Here is an 11,259-nt window from a genome sequence, read left to right as displayed (position 1 = left end):
TGTGTGTGTGTGTGTGTGTGTGTGTGTGTGTGTGTGTGTGTGTGTGTTGTTTTTAATGCCAGTGTTGCTGGAGCACCCTGAGCCTGCCACGCACTTTATACCAGACTTTGTACTTTCAGTGAAGCTATGCTTGGTTTATACATCCAAATAGTTGGCCTCTTTCCATTTTCTTTAGAACAGGGACCATTGTTTGTGCTTGGACAACAGTGGCTGTGTTTTCTAATTCAGAAAGTGCCTTTATCATTATTTCTGTTTTGCAAATGTGGAAACAAGCAGCAAAAGGGAGCACTAACCCTCAGGTAATATGGAATGGCAGCAATCAGGAACTGAGCCCTTGTCCTTGCCAAGTCCTGTTATTTCATCTATTAATAGAGTCACCAAGCAAAACTCTCCTGTGAGCCTCTGTAAATGAGGGTGCTATTACAAAATGTTGCAGAACATAAACAACCCTTCCCCTGCACCGACAGAGCTTACTTGATCCTGCAGTGCAATACCATTACCAGTAAGCAGGTCCTTAGGCTTACCAGCAGTGACCAGCTTTGGTGGGTAGGAAAAGCTGAGCTGGAGTGATGGGGCTGGGGAGCCAGAGCAAGCAGCACAAACATAGATCAGGCTGCTGCTTATTCATGGGGACACTGGGGAAGGGTCTTCCTGTACTACCTGTCTATGGAAGGTTCTGAGAAGTGCTTTCCTGTGTGGTCCTTTGCCCACAGTGGATAGGAAAGTAAGGTGTTCTGACCTCTCTCCCCCTTTATCCTCTGTCAGCCTGTTTTTATGGCCACAGTACAAACCAGCCATAACATGTGCTTGTAGCTGGCCTCTCTCTGTGATTTATTTGTGCTATGTACACCAAGAATTGCTTGCTCCTGTGGCTAGTGGTGGGATCACTAGCATTCAGCATGAAGACATGAGTGCTCTTAAAGCCTTGCCATGCCTCTGTAATAGAAAGGAAGATATTCAGATGTAGTAACTTCATTTAACCATGTTTCCATCATGCAATTAAGGAAAACTTGTCAGCTGGATTGTGAGGGCTTGATGGATTTAGGATTATTTTTTTCCATAAATGATCCATTATTTCCTGCCTTCCCTTCCCCCCCAATAGAAATCAAATTTAAGCAATGTTGGTTTTGCATCTAGGATCTGAACTTCTGCAAAATATATTGAGAAGGCCTCAATTAATGTTTTTATGGCTAAATTATTAGTTCCTAATGAGAGTTCAGTTGTTTCATAAGAGCACCTTCTTCTTAGCTTATGCAGCCAATGGCAGGTGAAAACTCTTGGCATTGTTCATAGTGGTCCATCTGTCGATGTACTGTGGAACAGCTGCCTGCTTAACAGTATTTTAGATTTGGTCTACCTTTAAGCAAGCATTTTCTGATAGTGTTCTTTTAGTTATATGAACAAGTAGATGCCAGAGGTGGTAGACCTGCAGTACGACTACGCTGAGCTCATGATGGAAAAATAATGTTCGTTGTCCTTTCCTTTTCCGTGCCCTGTTTCTATCTTCTGTGAGAAACAGCAAAATGAAAAGGGCTATTTTGGAACTTGGATGGTAGTACCTGTGGGCCATAGGAAGAATTTGCCCACTGGAGGCTTCCTTTTGCCTCAGACCCCTCCCCAGAGTGCTTCTGTTGATCTAAGAAGCAGTCTCTGGGATTGCTCATATCCTGTGATTATCGGGGCTGTGAGAACATTGCTCTGTGTTATTGCAAGAATATAACTTCTGATGGTTCAGGTGAGTGGACTTATTCATCAGCTGCTCTTAGGAAGTGCTTTGTAGATGTGTCCCATGGCCATCTGACCTGCTTTCTTATGTATTTGGGGAAGGTGAAGGAGATGTGTTGAACACTGTTGAGATTGAACAAGGGCTGTTAGCTTTGAGGCGCTGAGTTCTGACTGCAGACTCTTGAAGCAGTTCTAGTTGTGGATGCTCACGTTCATCCCATGTTGCCTGCAGCCTGCCATCCTCAGCTTGGGGCAGAGAAACACAGAGCTGGGAGAGCAGAAGGGAAGGAGAGAGGAGAGTGGGCTTGTTTTTTCCTGATAAGACTAAGAAATAAGACACATGGTTTGCATGGGGTTCATTTCTTCACCGGTTTGTGGTCTATCTAAGATGAAACCAGCTTCAGCAGCATGCCACTTCTGTGTTGCTATGAAGTACTGAGCAGACACGCTCTGGGTTTGACCTTGTCTGCCTGAGGACATGTTGCTCTGGGTTGGATCATCCCCCTGTGAGCACCAGAACTATGCTGCAGCCCTGCCCCAGGATGAGCTGCTGCTGGAAGGCTCCCATGAGCCTGGGAGCAGCTGTCCTTGGGGAGCAAGCTCTGCTGTCTTCAGCAAGGAGTTCTGTTTGGTTTCTGCATGAAATTGGAACCCTCAGTATTGTCACAGTGAATGCACTTTTAGCTTGAAGTGTGTGTAGTTTGCAAGAAGGATGCTGGGAGTTGTGCTTGGTATGGCAGTGCATGCTGAGCAGAGATCAAGCAGCTAAATGTCAGTCGTCCATTCTTAAGCTTCCAAAATTTAGACTTTATTTGTAGTCTCAGTCCTGAGTCTGATTGACTTTGTCTTTATTTTTTTAAATCATCACTAATATTGGCATTCTAGCCAGCAGCAGTGCATTGAAATCAAAGGCAAGTACCAGGACAGCGGTACCTCCCTCAGTCACCGATGTGCTAAACAGTAACCAGAGAGATGAGAATGTTGTTCTCAGGAGTTTGAGAAGACTTGCTGTCAAGACACGGAGCTGTGGACCGGGTGGCTTGAATGACATGGCCAGATGGATGCTGGGCTCAAGTGCCCCTGGCTGCTGGCAGGGTGACTGCATAGCTGAGCACTTGGTCACCTTGTAGGTGAAGGCTTTTTTTTTTTCTTCTCATTTTCTAAATGAGGCTTGCTAAATTATTCTAAGTGTATGAGGTATTGCTTGGTTTTTGTCTCATAGGAACAGTAGTTAAAAAATGCTTAACAACAGGATTTCTCAGTATATACTTTGGTCTGTGCTGACCTGGAATTGCTTACTGAGTCAGTGGTGCACCAAGGCTGGCCTCTGAAATAGACTGTCTGATGCACCCTCTGCTCCGGTCCCTGCTGTGTGTTTGTTTCCCTTAAAATGCTGCAAGGAGCACAGACATAGCTGGAGTCAGGGACAGAAATAACCATGACATTACATTAGACTTGGGCACCGTTCTGACTGGTGGGCTTTGATAACTTTGACATCTAATATTTTTAAGCAGACTTCAGTGTTTGAATTCAGAGAGCTGTAGCCTCTCTTCACCCAGCTTTTTCGCTCTGGGGCTCTTGGTTCTGTCTGTGTCCTCCTCTAAGGTCCCATTACAGAAAGGCTGTGCTTTTCCATGTTCATGCAAAAGTGGTGGCTGTGCGTGATGTCTGAGCTACCAACTGCACGTGCACTTCTTGCAGAGAAAGGTCACAATTGCACAGATTTTGCACTTGATTCTAACTGCTGCCTTACTAAAGCAATTTTGCAGCTCTTCTACCTCCCTTCCTGCATTGAAACTCCTAAATTTAGTAACATTACAGCCGGAGGATTAGAATGGTGCTGTGAATTTGTCACAACTCATTTCATTGGTATTGTGCAGATGCAGGCTGTTAGATGGCTGTTCCCACTCTCTGCTTGCATTTAGGGAGCTGCCAGGAGCTTGCTGGCAGCATTGGATGACCAGTGCTGCTCTCGATCCACATTGCTTCTGTGCCACCCACTGCACACCGGAGGCTGGATTTGTGTTTGCAGTATCGCTAGCTGCAGCCTTTCTATTTTAAGCATCCCTGGCATGCTGTAGCCTTTCCAGAACATGATTTATACGCTTAGGGAAAATGAAAGATGCATCCACCAGAAAGTAGCAACCTTGCAGAAGTTTGGATGTACATCAAGTTTCTTTGAGGTATACCCTAAGAGAACTGACTGCTGGTTATGAATTATGACTGCTGGAAGATTTATAGTGCTTATAGAAAAGCAAGAGGAGATTCTGATTGATTCTGCTTAACAGTTCCGATGTATGTATATTGGTGAAGTACTTCTGTTTTCAGTGCTCTGTAGCTATTAACTCAAAGCCTTGAATGCAGTGCATTGATGATGTGGAGTAGCATTTGGTAAATGAGATTCTCTGCCATGCTCTTGGAACCTATAATTTTTTCTTAAAGTTGTTAAGGGATAATGAAACAGTGATCTTCAGCAGTGGCACTGATGCGGAGTATCAGCATGCTGAAGGACTTGTGTGTTGTTTGAGCAGGAAAAATGCTGAAGGCTGACTCACCAGACATTCATTTCGGGTTGGGGGTGGTGAGGGAGGGGTCCCAGCAGTCTGTCGTGTTCTGATGCTCAGCTCTGGCCTGTCAGTGTTGGAAGGAGGCAGGCAGTGGGAACTGCTGTCTGCATGTGCTGTTCTGCACCAGGTCCTGGTGGTTGTCAGCAGTACTAGAAGTTGAGATCACATCTCCATTTAATTTCATTGAAAGTGTTTGGATAGCAGGAACCTTTGACCTCTGGATGTCTGAAAGCTACACTAGTTCAACAGGCAAACTTATGTATGAGTGGCAATGAAAATATGATAGCAAAGACCCTGTGAGTAGATGGCCTGTGTGCAGTATGGTTAGTGATAAACTCCTGGGTCACCTATGGGCCATCAGGGAGTCTTGTTGCAGCTGTGAATGTTTGTGTGTATCTCCCTAGGGGTGATGTAACAGCTGTGTTACATTGTTTTTCACCCCTTATGCCGTGGGTGAAACTTTTGTAACTTGTACTAATAAAATGTTTCCATGCTTTTAAGGAGGTGATCTGTTACTTAAGAGACAAAGGCTAAGCTTCGGTGCCGAATGTAGGCTCTTACAGCATCGTAGGTAGGCTGCCGGGTCAGTTCTGTGCACAGGAAAATGTTCTTCTTATCAGAAGGAGTGGCGAGGCACGGGCTGCCCAGGGAAGTGGGCTCACCGTGGGAGTCATGCGGAGAGGTGGCTCTGAGGGATGTGACCAGTGGGTGGGTTGGTGTTGGCCGTGGGGATCGTAATGGTCTTTCCCAGCCCTAATGATCCTGTGATCTTCTGCTCTTGGGCACGTTCCCAGCGCAGAGCCCTGGCTGTGGCAGTGTGTGAGCAGTGAGCTCACACAGCAGGGCCGTGCGTCGGTTGTTCCCCAGCTTGCAGAGGGCCTGGCAGCTTGCAGGCTGCGCTGCTGCACCCGAGCGTGGATGTACAAGGTTTCAGAGCACCTCACTCGTACTGATACCTGCAAAAAAAGTTTGGTTTCCTATTAAAAAAAAATTAATTGCCGTGCAACTTTCCACATTCTGACTTCTCAGTTTTGTCACTGAATATTTTCCAGGACCCATTTTTTTTTTTTTTTCCGGTAACGATTTTGGTTGGAAAAGCTATCGTCTGTTTTCCTTTGCAGCTCAGTGAGAAGTAGTTAACGCTGTGAGGAAAAACTCATTTACATTTTTAGAACTTGCGGCTGATTAAGTTTTCGGTAACAAAGATTTTTTGTCTAAGTGCTCACAAAATATGTGTGCGCACTTCAGCTGTGTTTGAGTGCACAGAGATTAAGGCAGCTATAAATAGCATCTTCTGTGACCCTGCTGGAATTTTTGCTAAGCTTGGAAGCACTGAAGTGTGTGTTTTGTCAGATTCAAATCGTGAACCCTAGAGAAGAGCTAATGAGTTCTTATTCTTCGGCCCTAATCTCTAACCTGAGCGCTCTCGATGCGAACAGTCTGAAACTGCAGCCCCAGCTCCTGCTGCCTTATTTGCTCTGCTTTGCTTGCTTTGCTCATTGGGTCATTTTCTGCCCCAGTTGATGTGTTTATGAAAATAATTAATTTCAACCCATATTAGCAAACCCATGCCACCTGTTCAGCGGGAAACAGTTCACAAAACCTACTTTATTTCCTGTTGCACAAGCTTTTCCTCTTGGATGCCTTGTAAACCATCCGAGTGAAATGAATGGCTTTCTCCTGTTGTTTGCTTAATGAAGAGGTGCAGCTGGGAATGAATGGTACCTGATGGGCCTAAGCTGTGCTTTAGCAGCATTCTGGTTCTGGTGAAGCATTTCTGTGCTCGTCATACCCACGGGTTGGCTGAGGACGCTGGCTCGGTTCTGCTGCTTGCATTCAGCAGCACGGGCAGCAAGCACACGGAGAGAAAGCCCTACTTGTAGAAAATGGGTGAAGGGGCATGGAGACCCTCACCTAAAGGTCATGCTGTTACTGTGGGGCTGTTGGGTATGGCTTTGTATCTCTGGTCTGGCAGCTGTCCAGTGTTTGTGGGTGAGTTAATCATTTCTGGTGGGGCAAAGCCAGCCAGCGTTGCTCCCTGCGTGGCCCCGGGTGCGGTGGCCGTGCCCTCCTTTTGCTTCCTTGCATTGCATTGGGTTTGCATGAATCTGTTCGTACTCATGTTTGTTGGCTCTTCTTCTTTTTTTAGAAACAAATCTTACCCACAGCAGCTCTGTATCCACAGTGAATGATGGAGACATCAGTGCTTGTTAATGATTCACTTGCACGTTCCTGGATTGCAGTTGCTCAGCAGCTTGTGTTGCTGTTATCTGCAGGTGTAGTTCTGAGAGCCATGCTTAGCCCAGATTGCCATGGATCCAGTAGGATTATTGCAGTGAAGGGCTGCCTGGGCTCTGCCTCTGTGATGGGTAACTTGAAGTATGTCTCTGCAGAGCTGCTTCTAGGGATCTCTGCAGGCTTGGGGAAGTTGTTTGCCTCTGAAACTTGCAACTTAAACGATAGCTTAAGTCATGTTGGTGCTATTTGAAGACTGCTTTTAACAGCTGAAAGCAGACAAGCAGACTTCAGTTCTGAAGTAACTCAGTTGCTGAAACCCAGGCCTGAAAGCGATGTGTGGGGTGACTGAGTATAGCCCTTTGTCCTGATTGTGCCCGTCATATCCTCTCTAGATTGGTGGAGTTATGCAGGCAAGGCTTGCCTAACAATTGAACTTCCTATTTTGTAACAGGCATTGTTGTAAGCTCTTTCATGGTGACACTGTTCAAATAAACTTTAAAAAAAAAAAAAAAGAAAGAAAGAAAAGGGCTCTCACAAGAACAAGAGGATGCTTTTGCTGCCTCTGCCTTAGTTGCTTCCTGTTAAAAAGAAATCATTCACCGTGTGATGCTCAGTGACAGCCAACCCAATGGTAGAAAATAATCTATTGGGGGGAGGGGAGGGAAAAAAGGGCGAGAGGCTTCAGGATGCTTTTCACAGCATGGAGATGCTCAGGCCTAATTTCAGAGCAGCTTCCCAGCAGCACAAAGCCAGGTGCAGAGCGGCCCTAGAGCTGAAGCTGCTGTAGCCAGGGAGAAGATCCTGTGGTGGAGGGCTGCAGGAAAAACAGGCTTGGCAGACTTTGTGATAACAGAAGTGATTTGCAAGGCGGTTACTTTTACTGTAGCCAGTTTTGTTGTAGGGAGAAAAAGTTTGCAGAAGGGAAGGGTTTTCAGTGTCACTTGTCCTCCTGAGTTTGTTCATCTCTAGCACTGGGGCTTCTCACAAGAAGCATGAAAATCTCTTTAGATGCTTTTTGTGGGGAAAAAAACCCAAAAACCGTCAACCTGAAACTCCCTACATATAATGACATTTTATAAGCACAAAAGCTGATTATTTTCTTCCTTATTTATTTTGCTCTTTAGGTGAATATGAGATTGCTTCACATTGTGTTCATGTGCAGGGTTTGAAAGCTCCATGCTAAGCATGGAGAAACCTATGGGAAACCTTTGGCCTTGTACGTTTTCTACGAGCATTTAAACTCCTTTTTGTTTTAGTTTAGTGATAAAAGGAACAAAGCTATTATTAGTGACCACGGGCATGGAAGTTTGCTACAGCAGCAGCACTTACTCATCTGTTTTCATTTGCAGAAGTCTTGTAGTGAGGGCAGGCAGAGGTAGCAGTGGGGTGGTGGGGTGAGTGCTAGCAGTGGGAGCACAGCTGGGTCTGAGAGCTTACTGGCACCTCTCTGCACAGCCCTTTGGTTTGGTGGCCATCAGCATCACATCTGCCCCTCGCCAGCCCCTGCCGTGCCAGATTGTAGAGTGAAAGGATGAGCTCTTCAGGTAAGTTCTCGGTCATTTGTTTTTTCTGAGCTTCTGTGTTGTACAGCAAGGTGCTGTTCCTGGCTCCAGTATGCCACTGGGCTTACATCTGAGCTCATGTGGTTGGCTTGCAGTGTAGACAGAGCTGGAGTCCTCTTGGTTTGTGTGATTTCTATCTCTGTACTCTCATCAGAAAAGAAAAAAAATGAAAATTATCTGACATAAAAGCACCAAAACCAACAAAAACCAGACCTTGATAAATGTTTCCTTGCTCCTTGCTTTGTTTCCTCTCCGCAGAAGCCTAGCAAGCATGCACGTGGCCTTTTTATGTGCTTTAATGTTCAGCCATTTGGTTCCATGGTTCACGCTGTTGTGTGTGCTGTGAGCTGCAGGGCTGATGCTGCCCATGCTGGGGATTCACCTTGCCTTAAGACTAGTCCTCCAGTGCAGTTTTCTCAGGTGTACCGAGAGCAGGTGAGTTGGATGCTGAAAACACAGAATTAAGAATGAAATAAGCCTACTGATTCCCTCAGTTTTGGAACAACGTCCCCAGTTACTTGGTTATGATGTGCTGAAGTCAGCTCGAGTTCTGCATTGTAATTAAATGCTTGGTGAAAGTTTGCTGCTTAATAAACATATTTAAATCAGCCTCTTTGTTTCCCCAGTCCTTCACCAGTTAAGAATCTGGTCTTGCAACCTGACTTTAAATCCTCAAGTTACCAGGACAAATACCTTGAGAAATGTATCTTGAAAAAGGGGCAGAAACTTTTCCAAGCAACTCTTGAAAATTGGTATTTGCTCAGATGTCTGTGTGATGAAGATGCTGAATTCCCAAAACGCCCCTTAAATGTAATGAACCTAAACAGAAAGCAGGAGTGGAGGTTGAAAACTATTTGTGCGTTGAGGTCTGTTGGGATGGCTGAGCAATGGCGTAGGAAGTTCCAAGTGTTTTTCTTGTGTCCGAGATGATATTGTCAGTGGTTTTAGATAGCAGATAAGCAAGGGGGAATAACAGCTGTTTTATCAGGCTGCTTACAGACACTTGAAATTTAGCATGATAGCTGAATAAAAGGTTTTATCTTGTATTTATGGTTGTTAGCTGCCGTGTAGGGGTATAGATTAAGTAATGTAAGTAACTTTTGTTTTATTTTTATTAAAACTGTAGATGCCTTTTTCATGCCTTTTTTTTCTTCAAAATATTTATTCACAAAGCATGCCTTCTCTCTTGCCTCTATGGAATAATATTTTGCTCCCAGGTGCCAAGATTTCTGGGAGTAGACTGATAGAATGGGAAGAATGTTACATTTGGTGGTGTATTTGCAGAGTGTTTAGCAGGGCTTTGTGATTTTTTTCAGGAGGATTTTCTTAATCTGCTCAGTTTTTTTTCTTTTCATTCTTCCTTTTTTCTTTTACGCGAAAGATTTTGAGATCACAACAACTTCCTCATCTTCTTCTCGTGCATCTGAAGGTCCCCAGCTCCCTTTGAAACAGTTACAGTCACCCCCTGTAGTTGGAATGGGGAAAATATCTGATGTAGGCATTCTAAATGGCTTTTGCCTTGTTTGGATGCTTTAAGTTCTAAAAGGCTTCGCTGCTGAATGAAAATTATGTGGATGAACCTTAGTCTAGAATGCGTCACAGTTATCTGCCAAACCTTTTGTTTTGGGTGGGGGGGAGGGGGTTGTTTTGTTTTCTTGTGGTGATGGAAAACGTTATTGCAGAAAAGCTCTTGGGTACTGTTTCATGAAGGGTAGTACTCCAGCAGTTTATGAAATGATAGCACCGTTGAACAGTGCCATGAGAATATGATAAATTGGTTAGAAATCTTGCGTTCTGAAGCAGCTGCAGCTGAACTGAGAACGTACAGGCCCACTGAACTGAAAGCATATAGGCTGTGTCAAACCAAAGTGACTTCTTAGGGCTTCTGGAGCACAATTGCTGTGCCCCTCAGGTGGGAAGTGTTCCTACTGCCTGCAGTCTGGCACTTACATGGGCAGGGAAAGAGCTTTCCAGCCCCTCATGCTGTGATCATCTGCATTTATTGCCGTTTCAGCCTTTTATCGCCCTTTGTCCTAGCATTATATTGAGGTTTTCCTTAAATAAGGAAGGATCCAATTTATTTGATGTAATAGCTGTAGCACGGTTTTATTGATTGTAAGATACCTGTAATCAGTCTTGAATGCCTCCCTTGCAGGTGCTTGATAATGCTTCATTGTAATGGTTCTGCAGAAGTGTGTGGTGAAAGCTGACTTTTGCCTTGGGCTTTTTTGCTCTCGTTTAAGGGGAATTTTTGACTCTCAGCCTGGAAAGATTTAATGTGCTGGCTCCTTAGTAGTGCTAAACCTGTTTGCTTTGAAAACTTGCATCTAAACATTCGTATGTTAAAGACTAGTTTTAAGCAACTTGTATATAGGCATAATAGAACATAAAGCAAATAAAACACATTTATTTCAGTTTAACACTGTGTGTTTTGGAGGTCCTGTCAGCTTGAATTAATGTCAGTGTTCTAGGATAGTGCTTGCTCTGCCAGACAAGAGGATGTTACTCAGGTTGTGTAGTGGCATTTTATATACTTCTGAAAGGAGGAAAAAAAAAAAACAAACAAAATCCAAGAATAATTCAGATTATATTGAAAGAGCATTGGAAGCTGATGTTGTTTGTTCCCAGACTAGAAACAACATGGCCAGTGAAGCTGTTCATTCTGTTCTGACATTCGCTTCAAATCTTGACTGCAAACCTGGTATGTCCAACAGAAGGGAGATGTTAAAGATTTGGGGTTTTGTGCTGACGTGGAATAGCAAATGAAGGGGTGTGGTAAGACTCTTGAAGGTGAGATGACTTTTAGTTCTCCTTGCAAAGCTAACTTCCTAGGAAAGAATTGAGAGCTTTCTCCCTCTATCAGAAGCTGTAAGTCAACACGTTTACGACGTGCATACAACTTTTAAAAAAACATCTGACTGATTTTTAGCTCTCCAGCTGGCTGTTAGAGGTGCTCCTGGCCTGGCTGATGTGTGGAAACCGGGGGAAGCCTCAGGGAGAACAAAGTGTGGTTGGAGTGCTTTTGTTTTTGTGCTGTTCCTCGGGTAAAAAAAAAAGAAGCAGATCTCTGCCAAAAACGGGTGACCTATGTGAATGTTTAGAGAAAGCTTTCTGGAGCTGACTTGGCAGACCAGTTAAACTGGGTGGTGTGGTGGGGTTGACAGAAA

At 44.5% G+C, this 11,259-nt stretch overlaps 1 protein-coding gene across 5 annotated transcripts in view; it reads left to right on the top strand.

The window, feature by feature from the left end:
- Positions 1-11,259, top strand: part of MITF (melanocyte inducing transcription factor) — an 85,032-nt gene that overhangs the window by 25,489 nt on the left and 48,284 nt on the right. Inside the window, exon 1 of one of the 5 annotated variants that reach the window (XM_042823435.1) lies at positions 8,011-8,074. The exons of the other annotated variants lie outside the window; for them this stretch is intronic. The gene's annotated coding sequence lies outside the window, so the exon portion shown is untranslated. Of the gene's footprint in view, positions 1-8,010; positions 8,075-11,259 lie in introns of those variants that run through there. 5 annotated transcript variants of the gene reach the window in all.

This window comes from Centrocercus urophasianus, unplaced genomic scaffold, assembly GCF_019232065.1.
Source record: "Centrocercus urophasianus isolate 14NV4802_14NV808 unplaced genomic scaffold, USGS_Curo_1.0 seq_22, whole genome shotgun sequence".
Classification (NCBI taxonomy): domain Eukaryota; kingdom Metazoa; phylum Chordata; class Aves; order Galliformes; family Phasianidae; genus Centrocercus; species Centrocercus urophasianus.
Note: the sequence above shows the minus strand (reverse complement) of the source record. Positions and strands in the feature narration are given on the sequence as shown.